Source organism: Lygodium microphyllum, unplaced genomic scaffold (genome assembly GCF_053477565.2).
Source record: "Lygodium microphyllum isolate KBCC unplaced genomic scaffold, Lygodium_microphyllum_v1.1.10 scaffold_191, whole genome shotgun sequence".
Lineage (NCBI taxonomy): Eukaryota > Viridiplantae > Streptophyta > Polypodiopsida > Schizaeales > Lygodiaceae > Lygodium > Lygodium microphyllum.
In genome coordinates, this window is record NW_028229674.1 from 136,850 (window position 1) to 150,125 (window position 13,276).

General features: G+C 36.1%; 4 non-coding genes across 4 annotated transcripts; 2 read left to right on the top strand and 2 right to left on the bottom strand.

The window, feature by feature from the left end:
• Window positions 1-558: 558 nt before the first annotated feature.
• Window positions 559-642, bottom strand: TRNAY-GUA (transfer RNA tyrosine (anticodon GUA)). The gene has a single exon. It is a non-coding gene; the product is annotated as a tRNA-Tyr (tRNA).
• Window positions 643-3,429: 2,787 nt separating this feature from the next.
• Window positions 3,430-3,503, bottom strand: TRNAD-GUC (transfer RNA aspartic acid (anticodon GUC)). The gene has a single exon. It is a non-coding gene; the product is annotated as a tRNA-Asp (tRNA).
• Window positions 3,504-5,336: 1,833 nt separating this feature from the next.
• On the top strand, window positions 5,337-5,409 carry TRNAK-UUU (transfer RNA lysine (anticodon UUU)). The gene has a single exon. It is a non-coding gene; the product is annotated as a tRNA-Lys (tRNA).
• Window positions 5,410-6,412: 1,003 nt separating this feature from the next.
• On the top strand, window positions 6,413-6,486 carry TRNAR-UCG (transfer RNA arginine (anticodon UCG)). The gene has a single exon. It is a non-coding gene; the product is annotated as a tRNA-Arg (tRNA).
• Window positions 6,487-13,276: the final 6,790 nt, after the last annotated feature.

Sequence of the window (13,276 nt, forward strand, 5' to 3'; positions counted from 1 at the left end):
TAGTACGTTAGAGCCGTCTGTGGTGGATTTTTATCCTTTTCTGTTTAAGTATTTAACGATGGATGAGTTTGCACCTATTGCAATTTGTTTTATCTTCAGTTTGCTACTTTCTTTTATCCTAATCATGGTTTCTTTTACATTTACAGGTAAAAAAACGGCAGATCCAGAAAAATTGTCAGCTTACGAGCGTGGGTTCGATCTCTTTAGTGATGCTAGAAGTCGATTTGATATATGATTTTATTTGGTCCTTTTTCTATTTATTATTTTCGATTTAGAAGTAACTTTTTTATTTCCTTGGGCAGTTTTTTTAGAAAAGATAGGTTAGTATGGATTTTGGTCTATGATGCTATTTGTTTGGATTTTGACTATTGGTTTTCTCATCGAATGGAGGAAAGGCGCCCTTGATTGGGAATAAATGGTTTGCGACGAACTCGCTTAAACTCCTTTCGAAAAATGCTATTTAAGCATTCAAATCTTATCTAGTGCTTGGGTCTGTCCCAACACCCATTAAATGCAAGAAAGCTATTTAAGAATAAAGAAAAGGTTCAAATACTTTATTAGGAGAGGCAGGATTTGAACCTGCGAAGAAGGGTTTCCAACAGATTTACAGTCTGTCGCTTTTAACCACTCAGCCACTCTCCCGGGTTGCTTGGATTTAGACCAAAGCACACTTCTCGCCGGCACTGCCCAGTCCAGGATTTCAAAAAACTTTACTGCCCTGACGCACTTGAACGGAATTGATTGATACGTTATGAATCTCTCTTATTACAATGTTACGTTTTATTGGGTTCATATTTAGAATTCTGAATGTTCTATTCCTGCGAAATGTGTCATTTTTTTTGTTTAATATTGCATTTCTGTTCCTATTCATATGGGATTTGACTTTTAGATTTCTAGGGAATCTTTTATTCCTTTGTACTTTGCTATTTTTACTTTTGCAAAAAAGACTCCTAGAAAAAAAAACTATGAACCCCGCGATAGCTACAGTATATCCGCCCTTCATCAGATTGAGAATCAACCCCTTGACCTTTTCACGATCACGCCAAATCTTGGTCAATTCAATCCAAACCATTTTCCTGTCTAATGGTTTTAGCAAAATAATATTGGGTTTATGTGGCTTTGACAAAATAATTTTTGGCTCTTCCACTTTGGGGCTTTTGAGTCCTGCATTCGCCAAAACCATATTACGCAAGTGTAATAGTTTAATTAGATTCCTGCTTCCATCATAACTTATGTTTTCGTATTTTAACGGGTTCACCGAATATCATAGGGCGCCTTCGCGCAACGAAATAGAACTGAAACTATGCAGTTATCCTAGGCTTCAGCATTATTACATAAGCCTGGCTTCCGAACCGTACATGAAACTGATGGCCTCATACGGCTCTTCCCATTGTATCGAGCCCTTTCCTATTTAATCATGACACAAGGTTAGGCTTGTCTTAAGTTATGTAGAAAGGTCAATTCAATACGTAATCGAAATGATACATGCTCTAACACACATTACATTTATTATATACGATTTATCATTATCTACTACATTATTAAAAATTAATGGGTTTCCGCGTCGGCTTTAAAGCTTAAGGAAAAATCCCATTTTCAAAAACATACGGCTTGGCCGGCCCTCCTTTGGGGGAGCTTTTGAAAGTTACTCCGTTTCCCAACCGAAAGTCTGGACGCGAGCCATACTCCGTGGGGAGCGCGGCGAGCGTAGATGGCCTATCTTAGACAAAGCTATCAATAACTTACCCTTTTCGGACGTTCAAAAAGGCTCAATGGCGATCCCCAATCTGTCGTTGCCCTGCTCTCTCCCGCTGCTATGATGACGAGTCCTTAAGTATAATCAGCACTGTTAATTGTCAGGCCACGAAGCTTACACTCATTCATTTTTCATCTTGCGCTTCAAGCCTTCTGCTTCTACAGCTCTAAGGGCAGCCATTCCTTTGCTAAGGCTTGAAAGTCAGCTGAATATTTCAGCTATTGGCAGGAGGTCTTGACGATTTCTTTTTGCCTTTGATTGGAGTTTACATTACTAATATAATAGCGCTGGCTATTTTACAAGACCAACGGATCACACCGGGGAATAATGAGGCGAAGTCCATTTTGCTTTCCCTTATTCTTGTTTGGTCTTTTATTCCAAGCGATGTTTGTGATATTTATGATGGTTTGTAAAAAAAAGGTGCTTGTAAAATATTTTGTTATTTTTGCTATTCATCAAGCATTGTCTGCTAACAGGATCATAAGCTAATCAATATCACTTTTAGGTTACGGTGGCCAAAAATCAAGTTTCCTTGTTATGTTGTTATCCCGGCCAAGCAAAAACATAGCAACTATCCGTATCTATGACTTCGACATATGACTTTTTCTCAATAAGCAAGCTTTTGAATAGAAAAAGGTTGCTTATTGAGATCCACTTTTCTTTTCCTTGTCCGGAACAGATACTCTTTCCTAACGAACTCTTACAAACCAGAAATTTTGTGACTTTTGCCCCTATACTATTCACTGAGGATAGAGGGACTTGAATCCTCACGGTTCTGCAAAAACTAACGGTTTTTCCTTAGTGTATCCGACAATCGGAAAATAAGGCCTAAAATAAGCAGGAATAATGCCGGCAAATAAACAATAATAAGGCCAGGTTTTTACAATGTGTATTTGCAAATAAGGCCAGCTTTACTGGTTTTTCCAACGTGTATCCGGGAGCATTACAATCTATCCGTACTCTCGTTTCCACTTATTTACCTTACTTTATCGCCTCCCAAAGTTGCAAAGATCATCCTATCCATTGCAGCACTATTGGCGCCCGACTGTTTGCCTTTACTTCCGTCCGAAGCCGCACCATGATATGGCAAAAGCGTGATGGCTATTCTCGTTGTTTCCAGGATTTTCTGGTTCCCCGCAAATGAAATAACTGGCACATTAGGATGTATGAACATAGTTCTATTGACTGAAACTTATTAACGTACATGGTTAATGATTAGATCTAAAAATGTTGGCGCAGGTGAAGAAAGCGGAAAAAATACTAGATCAAAGATAAAAGGATCCCACCCATCCGCTCTGCATCTGAAACAGAATTACTTCCGAGCCTGAGCATAGCGATAGGTATGCTAAGCGGTTCGGTGTGTTTCCGGGGGAACAGTGATGGAACTGGTTGTTAGACCCCTGGACAACTGGTATTCTGGACTTGGGGATAAGGATGCAACTATCATAAACTTTATGGTGGAAAAACCTGATAGAATGGAATGTGCAAAGTGGATCTATTGGTACTACCTATATTACACTTCCTTGGGGGTGAACGGAGGAGCGATTCAGATCACACACCAGCAAAGGATACTTACAAGTCGTACGGCTTGGTTCCGTTTGGTTACCGATGGACCCGCAACCTGCTGCAGCAAATTTCATGCGGAAGACTAGACCGCCCATGCCCTATTGATTCGAGAAAAACGGGAATCGAACCCGCGGCTTCTGATATGACAAACCAGCACTCTAACCAACTGAGCTATTTTCCCACGCGTAATCAATGGCTACAAATAAATTATCTGCCGACAGAATTCTCAATCAGCATTAAAATGCCCATAAACTGGCTCAAACAAAACTATCGCAGATAAGTGGCCTAAAATAAGGAACAAAAGGCAAACTTATATCATATTAGCGTTTAATTTGAAACTTTCTATTTGCCATTATCCCAGCTATGTCCTTAATGAAATTTCGTATATTCCTGCACTTTACATCCCCTAAGACAGTTGGCTTAGAGGTATAGAGCAGGCAGCAAAATGCAAATGTTTGTTATGTCAGATCAAGCCAATTAACGCTTTCTCCATTCACCACATCAGCAGGTAGCCAATATCTGTTAATTGACGCCTTCCCGGCTTTTCTATTAGAACTTATGTCAAAAAAACCCTTTCCCCGGCTTCGTTTCATGGGCCAATCGTCTGAATTGACGTAGCCATACAATAGAAAATATTAGCTGCAAAGATACAATCGGAGAGTTCCCACATGACATAGAAACTTCCATTCGAAAAAATAAAACTGATACAAAAGCAAATTCCAATAAGGTCTTAGTTAAATAATCAGTCATGATTCCATTAATCCTATAATGTCAAATAAATGTTTTTTTTTTGCAATTAAGTCTAGCGATCAAATCGCATAAATTTCTTGATCTTAATGCTCTCAAGAAAATGACATAACGTATCCGATATCATTCCAGGCGGTACTCGTGCAGCAAAAGCATTTCATCAAAACCTTTGGGTCTAGTGAAGCCTGGATTATCCTTGTCTCTTAAAAAGCAGTAATACTATGCAATTTGATAGCAACTTTAGCGATTTCAATTAAAAACAACATGGACAGGCTATTAATATTTGATTGTTTAAGGCCTATTGGCTTTTATGCGAATCTGAATGGCTTTATCGGTGGGTTTTCGAGCCTTTCTAGCTGGTCTTTGGGCTTTTTTCGAATGAATGATTGTTTTCGTAATCGATTAACGGAATGGATTTGTAAACCATACGGAATCACTATTTACGGAAATAGGATAAGTAACTAATTTATGCAATTCCTCCGGAGAGATGGAATCTATCAGAGATACAATAGAGATTCACGATCGATTGGCTTCGGATATAGCTATAAAATCTTTACGTACATTCAGTACAACTAAACTATCTGGGATTTCGCGTGTTATCAATCCTTCAAAGCATTTCTACATCTTTAAGAAACGTGGACTGGAATGCGGGCGTTCTTCACGTCTCATATGTGTCCAATTGGTTGAGAAACCACCGATCCATTTGGAATTGATACAACTTGAATTAGTCTTTCCCGCCACTCTCTTTATCATGTCGTTATATAAAGAATCAGTATTCATTAACAATAAATGGCCATCTTTACAGGTAATGGATCCAAGCGCATTACGAGCAATCCTTAAGGATAAAAATGTTTTCTACAAATCCACAATAGCTCTTCCGTGCCGTTACTTTGTAATGGCAATTTCCTAATTTTTGTATTTTCCGTACAGCTTGTAGCCTTTATTTCAAGCAATTCTTGTATAGCTTGCATTCATTATTTCCCATTTCTTGTAAGGCTTGCAATGGCAAGAATTGGATTAGTAACGCTACAAATAGAATTAAGAGTTTCGGGTTAAACATTTCCAGTATTCATAAGTTATGTTGTCTAATTGTTGTCTTAAGCTTTCTTTCGTTAAGTAATTTCTGTGAAAATCGTAATTTCATTGCCGAACATCCCAAAGAAAGGAAAAATCAAAGAAAAACTCGCATCAGAGTTGTTTTTTTTCGTTTAATTACCACATAGAAATCTCTCTTCTAATTAATATTAATAATAATAGAATAATATTTGGGTATATAGCTCAGTTGGTAGAGCATTGGACTTTTAATCTAATGGTCGCAGGTTCAAGTCCTGCTATACTCAGAAGCATTAAAACATTAAATGCTTTAGGCAGATGGTACCGTCTAATGGAGATTATTATGCCATGATAATCTCCAATCCAGACCGCCCTTTTGTGAAAAAGGGCAAACATGAGCTCATCCCTTCGTTTAACCGCGATAAAGAAAACAAAAGATTCAAAAAAAACATAATGGCAAATCATTTTTTCCTTTGTTTCTTTTAGGGAGTGAAAAGACAAAAAATTGGTCAGGGATTTTCGGAAGAAAAAAATACTATTACTATCAGAATTTACGATGTAATTTTAATGTCATATAATGGAGGCTGACCTTCAATTTCATATCTAAATATCATTGTAGAATTATTTGCTTTTATCCATTAACGTCAGAAAGTTTAAATCGCCCAGCAGGTCATAAAAAACTTAGCTCAAGCAAAGCAAAGAAATAAACATTGCCAAACAAAGCAATAAAGCGCAAGGAAATAAAATGGTTTAAGTTGACTCAAATTAAAAGAATTGCAATTAATACCTTACTCGTCTATTCGTTTCTTATCCATTTTTGCCAATTAAATCAAATAACAAAATCCCATAAAACGAAGCAAAAAGTAGTTGCATTGGGCTCATTTTGAAATTTGATTCTATGATTTAAAACTATATAAATGTTAACTCGTTTGCGTAGTTTTTCATCTTTCAATTATACCTATCTATTTTTCTCCGTCTCTGCATAGCTATGGATACATATTTGGCTTTAGCGCTCCATTTACTTAGTTTATTCCGTTAAAACTTACTTTCTTTCAAATAAATACGAACTAACATGGCGAGAAAAATTTCATCCCTTTCCTCTATATCAATCACATAGTGAACTTTATGAGGTTACTTTCCAAAGGAATGGCTTCAAATTCTGAGAATGAGAAGATAGGAATTATTATGTTCAATAATGATACCGTCATTAAAAAAGAAGATATGGTTAAATACACTGGATTTTTTATGAATGTTCCTATGGAAAAAGCCATGTCAAGTTACATTTTTTTAGCATTGATGGCTCAATTGGATAGAGTGCCTGGCTTCGAACCAGGTGGTTAGAGGTTCAAGTCCTCTTCGATGCACACGCAAGACACATCGCTGTCTATTCTTAGTTTTGGCCCTCAAAAGCCTTAATTACTTTGGTTTACTTACTTATTAATCTATATGTCTATTCGATGCGAAACCAACGATTTCAGGTCCAGGGGCTTTTTTGTTTGTTTTTTACCTGTGCCATTAAGCATTAGGGATATTTGGTAGTTGATTTAATGTGGAAACAAGAAAGTAAACCTTTGTGAAATGAGGAAATTCAAAGCTAGCCCAATGCACATCGACAGGAAAGTTTGGTATTTTGACGTCGACTGTTTGTCTTTTAAAGGTACGTGAACTGGGTTTAGAACGTCATAGGACAGGCCCATATTCAGTGCAGGCGTTAAAGCAACTATTTGTTTTTTATGCCGTTCTAATAAATAAAAGAAAAGTAGTTTTTTAAAAACCAATCCTCTCGTACCCCTTAAGCAATGTGGCAGAGAACCTTTTTTGTTTATATAGTGTCTTGGCCGGGTGCTTGGATTTGGACCAAGCACGCTTCTCTAGCTTTCATAGCCTAGTCTGAGATTATACTGTTTGATACGAAATGATCGTTTCCGACTTGCAGACGTCGTATCTTCTTTTATTTCGTATCCGCTCTCTATATCCACTGGTTTATCTAGGCATATCGTCGGTTATTTTATTTCTATGCTTTCCTACCCACGTAACATTACAAAAGGTGCAGCAACGGCGACGATGTGACAGGATGGAGTTAGAGGGAAAGAGCTATGGAAGTAAAAAGAATTCCATTCCAAGGGAAAGAAAATATCAATAGCCTATCCTTTAAGCACTCGTGAGAAACCCATCTCTCCTAAAGAACACGTGTGAGAAATATTTCTTTTTAGCAATTTCGTCGTCTGTAAGGCTTTGACCATTCTATGCAACCACTAAAAAGCTCTGGAAACACTAGAGTATAAAAAGAAAACACCGAGATGAAAACATTCTCTAAGAACCACATCCCGTTCTTCTTAGATAGAGGATTCGCCTTATCCTACGCCATCATGTGAAAGTCGTTTTCATAGTTTAAGGATCCAACCGATTCTAGACAATCCCTTTCTATATGGCATAACATAAAAGGTGCTATAAAAGACACGTAACCAACCAAATTGCGTGAAATGGGTAAATTGATCCGGTTAGGGCATTTTCTGGAACTTCGAGAAAAATCATCCGAGGTTATGGTTTTTGCCCTCTTCATATCTATAGAAGTTAAAAGTTTTTGTTTACTTACTTGTAACTATTTTATGTCATTAGATTATTGTCTTGTTGCTTTACTTTATTGGGCTCATTAAAATAAACTTTGAGATTTTGGCTTGTTTTGAATACCCAACCTTCAAGATTCTTATAATGTTCCATCTTCTTACCAAAGATACAAAAATAATTTCACTTACCCATTGGTAAAAGGAAAGAAAGGATATAAGGGAATGAAAGCTGTTTTCCATAAGAAAATCTAAAAGCCCTCAAACTCTGCCTTTAGTGGCTCACCGGCCAGCATTCTTAGTAACACAACTGCTTTAGCATATTGTAGTCCAGTGACTAGACTATATGCCATTATCTCGATTGCCTTAGAACATCCTGGAAACTTGAAAAGTAAAACTAAGCGAAAGGAACTTTTCTGCAAAACGGAAACGGTTCTTTGTTTTAACGACGTCTCGGTTAATCGTTTTGGTCCTATCTTCAGTTACCATTAGCTAATCATAAGCCCTCTTTGGTAAGGAAACAGACGGAACGAAAAAAGCTTAAACCCTTAAACATAAACCGAGAGGCAAATTTAATATTACCTAAAGTTAACAAATATGGGCTTATCTATTGAAATCGGCATCCTGTAAAACTGAACCATATATTAGTAGGCTATAATGTAATTTTTTTTAGTAATGACTATGTCGTCATAAATGTAGTTATGAAACCACTTTCTATAACAGGCTGTTGACTATACAGCAAGAATGGTGTCATAATGTAAACATTGGTTAAGGAGAATAGGCACTGAGGGTTTGGCTGCCCAGACTTAGAGACTATAATATGATATAGTGATGGTTTAGACTTATGTACCGCCTTAATGAAACGGTATATAAAACGAATCCGTACACTAACTATCTGCAAACTTGTGACCAAAGTTTAATTGTTACATGATAAAATGTCTTAAGACAGTTATCTGTTGCCGGAGCAGAGTGCATACAAATGAAGTAACCTTAGGATCTGATTGTAGGCACTGTTTTGATCTGATTTGAGGAATCTTCTTTAAAACATTTAATGCTTATTTATAGAATGGGTAAGGAATATGTTAGGAAATGAAATTTCACATTGCAAAGATATGGTTTTTTTTAGCTGCCTCTCTTTTCAAAGCTAACTTTCTATCCATTCTTATACAATTTTATAAATAAAAAAAGCAACGACATATAGCCGTAGAATGGTCACTGACTTGCCTGTAAGAGCACTTACTTTAAAGCACCTTACAATGCAACGGCAAAATCTAAAAAAAAATTTATGCGAAACTCAAAAAGGACAAAGTTTAAAAGATACTGCAAGTTGATCAGATTAATTTTCAGCGTTTTTACCGGAATCATACAAAGAGAGTATCGTGCATGAAGGAAAAAACGGAAAGTGGAATCCTATAGAGTCATTTAGTAGACGTTTTTGTCGAAACAATGAATCTTCTGTCTTAAAATGAAGTCTTTGATCAATTTGAACTCAAAAACAAAAGAAATGTTCTTTCATAGGATCAAAAATACACTCGAGACATTTCAAAGGGAAATTGCCATATATCCTAATATAAGAGGCCTTATGGTTAATGTTATATAAATCTATAGGTATTTTCTATAAAACATAAGTGAGCTGCTTTTTCCTCCTCTTCAAATAATGATCGGGGCCATTGACGGGATTTTTTCTTATCTGTTCGATCGGTCTGGCAGTTAAAGTCTTTTCAGTGCCAAAAGTGATGTATGGTTTAACCCTAGTAACCTTTAGTTTAATTAGAAAAATGATTGAAGACGCCAATATAGGTTATAAGTTTGGTTAAAAAAAGAAGCAATATTAGTTACTTTCATTAAAATAAATCACCCATTGCAAGATGGAAACAAATTAGCTATTCTTTTCACCTATCTTCTGGCCTTTAAATGTAAATTATGGCATTGCTTAGATCTTATCACATGATCTAGTGCCTTTTTATTGGCTTTTTCTGTATAGAAATTAATCTTTTTGTGTCTTATGTAAACCATAGCATTGCAATTAATTAACTAGGCAGCCCATGCATAGTTATTGGGCGTATGAAAGTTTTTGCTTTGCCGTAGTATGGATAATAAATATTCAATTACGAAACTAAAGTATTTTTTGGCTTTGCTTTTTCCTTTAGACGGAACATTATAATATGCTTTTACTTAATTACGCAGCCTCTATTTTCTAATACCTATCAATATTTTGTGCGGTAAGAAAAACACTTTTGCAGGAATGAACCGTTTTGTTATGAGATGGCTGTTTTCCATAAACCATAAAGATATAGGCACTTTATATCTCATTTTTGGTGCCATGGCTGGAGTAATGGGTACATGCCTTCTAGTATTAATCCGTATGGAATTAGCATAACCTGGCCATTAAATCCTTGGTGGAAATCATTAACTTTATAATGTGTTAATAATCGCTCACGCCTTTTTAACGATATCCCTTTCGGTTACGCTGGCGATGATAGGTGGATTTGGCAATTGGTTTGTTCCGATTCCTATAGGTGCACCCGATATGGCATTTCCGCGATTAAATAATATTTCGTTTTGGTTGTTGCCGTCTTCGCTGTTGCTTTTATTAAGTTCAGCTTTAATAGAGGTAGGTAGTGGCACTGGGTGGATGGTTTATCCCCCTTTAAGTAGTATAACAAGTCATTCTGGAGGAGCTGTCGATTTAGCCATTTTTAGTCTTCACCTATCAGGTGTTTCCTCTATTTTGGGCTCTATTAACTTCATAACTACTATATTGAACATGCGCGGACCTGGAATGACCATACATAGATTACCTTTATTTGTTTGGTCTGTTTTAGTGACAGCATTTCTACTTTTATTATCTTTACCTGTATTAGCAGGTGCGATTACTATGTTATTAACCGATTGGAACTTTAATACCAGCTTTTTTGATCCTGCCGGAGGGGGAGATCCTGTTTTATATTAGTATTTGTTTTGGTTTTTTGGTCATTTAGAGGTTTATATTTTGATATTGTCGGGATTTGGTATTATTAGTTACGTTGTTTCTACTTTTGCTAGAAAACCTGTCTTTGGCTATTTAGGCATGGTATATGTTATGATTAGTATTGGAGTTTTTGGATTTATTGTTTGGGCTCATCATATGTTTACCGTAGGGTTAGATGTGGACACATGTGCTTACTTTATAGCGGCCATTATGATTATTGCTGTGCCTATTGGAATTAAAATTTTTAGTTGGATTGCTATCATGTGGGGAGGTTCAATATAATATAAAACATCCATGTTATTTGCAGTAGGTTTTATTTTTTTGTTCACTGTAGGAGGACTTACTGGTATAGTTTTGGCTAATTCTGGGATAGACATTGCTTTATACGATACTTATTATGTGGTTGCACATTTTTATTATGTATTTTCTATGGGAGCTGTTTTTGCTTTATTTGCAGGATTTTACTACTGGATAGGTAAAATATCTGGGTTTCATTATCTAGAGACTTTGGGTTAAATTTATTTTTGGATTACTTTCTTTGGTGTAAATATGACTTTTTTTCCAATGCATTTTTTAGGGCTTTCGGGTATGCCCCGTCGCATTCCCGATTATCCAGATGCTTACGGCGAATGGAATGCTTTAAGTAGTTTTGGCTTTTATGTCTTTGTATTGGGGATCTTTCGTCTTTTTGTAGTTGTTCTTAAAACTCTGAGTAGCGAAGACAAGTGTGCTTCGAGTCCTCGGGCTGGTGAATAAGATTCAACCACACTGGAATGGATGATATAAAGTCCTCCGGCTTTTCATACTTTTGGAGAACTTTCGGCTATAAAGGAAACCAGTCCTGAACAACCGCCATCACCAAATGGAACATGCCCGGATGGCTTGCCATTTGCGGTTATGCAAATCAATTTGGCGTTCGATTGTGTATCCTTATCGCATCGGGTCTTCCCCAAGTAATGATAAGCTTGGTGCTACTACGTGATTGCCAAATCTTTAGGGTCAAATTTGACATAAGAACAAACCGTCATTAATATATGATAATAAAAATAAACGAAAAAACCATGCTACTTTTTGACGTCTTTGCGGGCTTGAGTTTAGTTTTTACTATTATGGTCATATGTGCTAGAAACTCTGTCCATTCCGTTTCCCTTCTCATCCTCGTTTCTTGCAACACTTCTGGTTCACTACTTTTGTCAGGTCTTGAGTTCTTTGCTATGATCTTTTCAATAGTTTATATAGGTGCTATTGCCGTATTATTTTTATTTGTAGTGATGATGTTAGACATTAAAATAGCGGAAATTCATGAAAATATATTGCGCTATTTACCGGTAGGTGGTACTATTGGATTAATTTCTCGGTTAGAAATCTTTGTCATTCTAGATAATGATTACATCCCAGTATTATCTAGCCATTCAAATACAATCTATCCAAGATATACAGTGTATGCTGAAAAGATATAAGGCTGGACAAATTTGCAAGCATTGGGCAATTTACTTTATACCAATTATCTGGTCCCGTTTCCAGTGTCTAGTCTTATTTTGTTAGTAGCCATGATTGGAGCTATAATATCAACTATGCATAGAACTACGAAGGTTAAAAGACAGGATGTGTTCCAACAGAATGCTATAGATTTCTGAGAAACTATCCACAAAATACGCTGAAACAAGCAAATATAAGGCATTGTTGTTAAAGCTTCTATTGAAGGGGCAGGCTTTGCCTCCCCGCGGGACTGTATGCATATAAACCAAAGAATTTAATGAATAACATGAATTCTCTTTCTTGCTGTCAGAAATTAATTAATATTTTAGAAATATATAATTCTATCAAAATATATGATAAAGAATGGTCAGATGTTATTCATAATGCTTTTTGTCTTTTTCTTAACTATGAGAATATCATGGCTACTGGCCAACATTATCAAGGGATTAGAGAATGGCTTCAGTTGGCAAATGATCTAATAGTTAAGAAATTTGGCAATCGGAAATATTATAGAAGTAACTGCAGAAGATAAAAATAAAGCTAAAATCTTTGTTGATTGAAATGGTTTAGCTAGTCGGGTTCTCATGGATTCTGAATCTATTGAAAAGAGTTTACAAGTTGGTCATGTTATCAACCCGTCCCGAAATATCTTCTACGCGAATACAATTCTATTTATCAAAACACAACAGATTTATATGCAAAAATAGAGAAAATACCTATAGATATAATTCTCCTTGAGAATAATGAGTTAGGAATAGGAATTCGTCAAAACTTAACGGATATAAATACTTCACTCAGAGATTTAAGGGATTCTATTATACTTCATCTATATCGTGGATGACAGGTTTTTTCTAATTTTTGTAGTCGTGTCTGTTTGCTGTTCGTAGTGGCATATTTGCAACTTGTTTATTTTTTTATGTGATAACGGAGTTAACCCTTTGGGGTGGATAATTGACTTTATTTTACCTTTATTGTTTGTAGTTTTTTTGTATGAAATCCTTATTGGCCAGGCAAATCGGATGGTTTTGCTAACTAAAACCAATACCTTAACTTATAGACAAATATGCATTAACCCTTTAGCTTCTACATTTCTAAGAAATAAAGCCAATAATATGGCAAAACGAAACCTCTTAACTTTCA